Source organism: Diadema setosum, chromosome 12 (genome assembly GCF_964275005.1).
Source record: "Diadema setosum chromosome 12, eeDiaSeto1, whole genome shotgun sequence".
NCBI classification, from domain to species: domain Eukaryota; kingdom Metazoa; phylum Echinodermata; class Echinoidea; order Diadematoida; family Diadematidae; genus Diadema; species Diadema setosum.
This window is the reverse complement of record NC_092696.1, coordinates 17536865-17543031: the sequence shown is the minus strand read 5'-3', so window position 1 is coordinate 17543031 and position 6167 is coordinate 17536865.

The window sequence follows — 6167 nt, the reverse complement described above, 5'->3', positions numbered from 1 at the left end:
TCTTCTTTCTCGTTCTTCTTGTCAAGTACAAGAAAATCAAAATGGTTGAGTACAGAGGCAGAAAAGAGCTGAAGAAGTAAAGAGTAGAGGTTTGTTTGTTTTTTCTGATGTACGTTGGCAGTGATGTAATAATGAGCTGTATGAGAAGAAGAGATCCATTGCCAAACTATATTGTGAACTGAGGTGGGACAAGAAATCCTGACATTCCTTGAACATCACTTCTAGTTAAAACACTGCATCTGATGCAAAAACAATTCAAAACAAAATAAAACAACGGAGTGGTTACATGATTCTCACAGGCATAACACTGTTCATGTACATTATCATGCTTTCCACATCCTCACAACGGGTGACAAGATTTCATACCAAAACTGTTTCTCCCTCTGATATTCTTGTCAACTATTCTTCACTGTGAGCTGTTTGTCATAGCTGTTATAAAAACAAATTTGAAAATGGTACACCAATTATGTTTCTCTCTGTGTATGCTACAGAAAATATTGCAGCTAAAACGTGATATTTTCATACATTTTAGCGGATATATTGCCATATCAAAAGCCAGAAATAATCTTAATAAAAGCAGTTTGCTTCATGTCTGCTCATATTAGAGTCGCATACTACTGTAGTTTGTCCTCCTAAATGAAGTCATGCTGTAATGTCACACCCACATAATTTGAGACCAATTTTACGCGTAGGTATCTAGTTCACTCTTCAGGTGGAACAAGCACTTGGAAATGTTTGTTGCTCAATATCAAGATCCTTTAACATTCCAGTACTGGTAGAGAACATTCTCTAAATGTTCTACAAAGTCATCTTCCAAGTAAAAATCAGTTCAACAAAATATTTTCACTGATGACGTAGAATCGGGAGGCTGGGTATCCTCATTGGATTTGGGGTTTCTCCAAAATAACATCAAACAACGGGTCTAGGGCAATTACCCCCTGGGCAATTACCCCGCACCCTTCCCCTGGCCCTAATCCTAATCCTAATCCTGAACCTAACCCTAACCCTAACCCAAACTCCTAACCCTAAACCTAACCCTAACCCTAATCTTTACTCTTACCTTACCACTAACCAGTATTTGGCCGGGGGGTAATTGCCCTCCGGGGGTAATTGCCCGGATACGCAAACAACATTTACTACAAGTTGTAGATGCCACGCTACAATTTTTTATTTTTTTTTTTTTAAATCAGTATGGAGATGACAATTGTTGACAATTGTCAATGACATGATTTGCAGGCTATTTTTGTTCTCACCACCCCCTTACGTGCATTTCGACATGTAATCCACAGCAGACAACATTCACAAAACAAAATCATGGAGATTCTTTGGACTAACCATGCGGATACTTCTGTGTGTCACAAGTCTCACATTGTTTGACAAAAATCCCAAAATTTGGTAGGTTTTTATATTTTCTTGTAAAGAAAACTAGACATATACCGATAGTGAATTCTCAGGGATCCTCCTGCTGCATTCACAACACTTGGCAGCTCTGGTGCAGATGCAATCTTCAATTGAGTTACTATTTCAGTACATTGAAAGTACAGAGTATAATAGAAGCCACCAGATCACAAACACCAGAAACATTACACATGATATCATTCAATGGAAAAGGAAACCAGAATAAAGTTGACTGCACCTTTGAATAGCCTGGATGTAGTTTGATCTGAAGGCTAAAGGCAGAAAGAAAACTGATGAAAAAATCTCTTATATCATATCCAGACTATAGCACTGAATAAAAAGCATAAACATGCTGCATGAATTCAATGGAGTCACTGGAAAATGGATGTGATGCATTACAATATCATAAACAATATGCAACATGGTAACATATGTGACCATCCAGCTAAAAAACCCTAAAAAGTCACAGATTTGGATTATCTGTGATGGACCAAAATATGTCATTTGCTGACCAACAGAAACTTAAATTTGTCTTTTCTGAAAGAGTAATCATTTCTGTTCCAACTGTCAAAATTTGGCAGCTTAAAACAAAGCCAAAATCAAGATTCTATCGCTCTTTCTGGACCATTTTTTTTTTCACTGACACTTTCACATAGCATGCAAGAGGGACCCCAATTTTCAAATCCTCTTTTCTTGATTTTCTATGAAACTTTACCTCGTAACTCTCTCTTATTTCAGTCATTTCTTAAATGGGTTAGGATGGTCTAATTTTAACAAATTATGTATCAGTTTAACGCTTCGAGCTTGAGGGGGGCTTATTTGATTTGCCCCCCCCCCCCAGTTCTCAGCCATTGATTGTGTGACTGCAGCAAAAATCAGCATGTACCTTGCCCATTACGTAATCTCCAAGAATGAATGTTTACTTTTTTCCCTCAAACATGGTCCTTTTCTGTAAATTTAGTTAATTATGCTAATTTATGCATAACATTTTTGTCCATCAGATTTTAAGCTCTAAATTCCCAAATAAAGCTTCAAGTGGGCTAATTTTTTCAGATGTTATTTGATTATCGATGAACTTAAGGTAAAAAAAAAAATTGCTGTATCAAAATGGATTTTAGTAATTTATCGTGTTAATTTCTTATGTATTTCTTTGTCTTTAATTGGTTAGGTATTTCCTTGTTATTTATTTTTGTTTGATTTTTTTTTCTAGAATATTTGACAACAGAAAGAGATGTTATTTAGAAAAAAAAACAACAGAAAAACACATTCATCTGACACTTCTGGGAAACCCATTCATTGTACACACAAAAGTCATTGGAAACTACTATTTTCAGTGATATTGGTCACAAAAATGTGGTATATCTCGGCAAGCGTACCCCTGATTTTTGCAAATAGGGTATCAAAATGTACACAGGATGTGAAAGAAAAAAAATGTGATATTTCAGTTAAAAAAAAAAAAAATTGTTTGAAATTATCGTGAAAAGTGTCAAGGGGGCGTATTCAGCTCCCACCCACCCCTGGCTACATAAGGGTAATCTTTTAAACTATGTAGAAAAGAAAAAATTCATTTGGGCCTACTTTTTATGGGTTTAGAGCTGGGTAGTCACAGAGAAATAAAAACATTTCAAGGGAAATAAACGGTATGTATACTATCTTCAATGAGAACTGCCATTTTGCAAACCCTCATTTATCAATGTTTCCAACAATGATTACAGAAAAATTGTCCTGTCTTTTCATAAGCATCCTGGTAAGCACATAGTTATAAAACATATGAAGACCTCTATATACTTGAAAAAAAAAATGAAAAAGCCAAACAAAACACCATTCTGTAAAGGTATGAAGAAAACCAAAAAAACAAAAACAAAACAAAGCCACCAACATCATTCTAGGTGAAGGCATAACAAACACAAAGATTCAAAAAACACCAACAAAAAAGCAAGAGTATATACTGAAAATTGTAAAAACCATTTCTAGAGCTTGATGATTAATTGAATCGGCTTGGTCCCTGAAAATCAAACATGATACAACAATAAGTTTTTTCTGTTTTTTTTTTAAATGATTACACATGATTTCATAGATAGGTTATACCTAGGCTAGATGTAACACCTGATAAATGACAATGTTTAAACACACAGTGAGAAGTGATATTTATGCAAAATCTAGAGAGAGTATTGCACTTCGCCTATTCCCCATCGTGGGCCCCAATCATACCCGAATTCCCTTCTAATGCAGAGCCTCACATGAAAACGTTTGAAATCAGGTGCAAAATTTCCAATCTCTTCATCAACTTGCTTCTAGGAATATCACAGAATTTGCTCTGGGCTTTTGCATTTGGTCTCAAACCAAAGGAACACATTCTGTGTCTTTAGAGGTTTCTGACACCTACTGCCAATTTAATTTGATGCATCATGCATCAATAGAAGAACATCCATCGATGAACATGTTTACCTGCATGTACTTTATGTTTCGATACAGTGCACTCCCGTTATAACGAACACGGTTATAACGAAATTTCGTTATAACGAAGTAAATCTTCTGGTCCCAAAATTATCACCATTAAAGTCTATGGTAAAAAATTCGCTTATAACGAACACGGTTATAGCGAAATTTCCGTTATAACGAAGTCTTTTCCGAGCGCCACAGACAAAGAAAAACAAAAGAAATGTGCTCCGTTATAACGAAATGCAAATTGCTTTCAAAAATTCGTAGCGGAACAAGCATTTATAGCTTCTCTGCATGGGTGAACGCTTCACACCACTGTGTGTTCGCTCTTTGTGTCACGCACAGTTTCTGAGGGGAACTTGCGTTTATTATTGTGATACAATTATCCCATCACATTTCACATAGCTTTCCAGTGTATGATAAGTATTCAGCAAACAGAATATATGTGGTTTTCTTGTTTTCGTTATATATTGTATTTGTTCGGTTATAACGAAATTTCGTTATAACGAAAGAAAACTGCCGGTCCCGAGCATTTCGTTATAACGGGAGTGCACTGTACCTTCTTTTATGTGATCTTCACTCAAGGAAAAGACTTAGCTCAAGAGAAGCATTAACACAGGCAAAATTTGTTCACATAGGAAGATGGACGTACTGTAGCCCTATTGTTACTGGGCAAGTTCTTGCAAAGACCCACCCTCAACTATGGAAGAGAAACTGTTTTACTCATAGCCCACACAGCAGAAACTGCCATACCAGATGTTATAGAATGGGTAGCAAGAATCCTGCGATCTCATTGGTCGAGAGCTATGTGTTGATTTTTACTAGCCGCACGCTGAGTCACAGTGGTAAACATGTTATCGCGCACTTGTAGCAATGGTTTGCGCACTGAGCAAGCATTGCTATTTTAGCCTATTGGCTAAAAATCATGCGTCCAGTACTTCTTACTGGATGCATGATTTTCGGGCTCCCGTCTATGGCAATCCAAAAGGAAATGCATCCAGTAAATTTGCCATCGGGTAACATGATAGGAAAATTGATTTTTGGCAAGAAAATTACCCATTCTATAACAGAGATTGTCTTTTTGTGCACCAATCAGAATGAGTGTGCATGCGGTAACTATGGAATTTAGCCTAAACCCACGTGGCTTCACCTTGTGGATTCAGCATTCCATAGTCACCTTATGCACATAATTCCGACTAACGCACTCGGACTTGTGCGTCATTTGTATACTGTCCATTCTTTTTCAGTGGCTATTGCCTACTCGTCAAAAGTCCACACCCCCTTTGTGATGATTGACTTCAGATATTTTTCTTCCAATCAACGTCCAGTCTGCTATCAGTAATAATAATCACACCTGGCTAGACATGATAAGTTACCTTGAGAAGACAGTCTGATGACATGGCACCATATAGATTGTTTCCAGAGTACAGAGTTGTCTTTTTGTGTTTGCTCCCTATCCGACAAACAAACATACAAACAAACAAACAAACAAAGAGGAAAAGCAACAACAGCACAAACCAAAGCAATTGGAAAACTAGTCATAGAGTTGCAGCTCTTCAAACATATGTTTCTCTTTTTCTTTTTCTTTTTGTAAATATTCATCTACACTGGAGAGCAAATTGAGAAGACAGTGAAAGCATGATATTGCCTTTCTTGTACCCAAAATAAAACAACTTCACAACTGCATCGCTCCATGCGATGCAGTGAAAAAATAAAAAGAAAAGCTTCACTTCACTCAAGATCTCCTTTCACAACTACACATTCAATGAGTGATAAATCAAGAGTAAAATATATCTCTCTTACGTACCCTGAGAACTTTTAAAAAGCAGCTTTTTTTATTCCTTTTGTATGCTTTCTTTGCAAGGCTTCATGTGAGCCCTTGCACTGAATGTGCTATTTCCTTCACTGAGAAGATTCTCCCTGCTCAGAGCTTTGTTCAGTTGCAACGATTAAACGCTAAAGTACCTCGGACAGGACTGTGCACTGCCATTACATGTTAGTCAGTTGATAGGGGGCAGCACTAGTTTGTTGGGTGTGTACAAGCCAAGTTCAAACATTGACCAAGCTTATCAAAAGCATGACTTACATGTGATGGGTTTCATTTACTGTAAAAGTGGATATTTTCGCGCAACTAATTTTTTGCGCTTGGCCGGGTAAGAAGAGTTTCGCGTGTTTTTAATTCCGTGGAATCAAGACATCACGCACAGGAACATTTGGCAAGCAAAAATATTCGTTTGCTTGTATTTTTGCGCTAGTTTCTGGTTGCGCAAAACGCACAAAAATTTCAACACCACGAAAATTTGCACTTTTACAGTAGCTCAATGAAC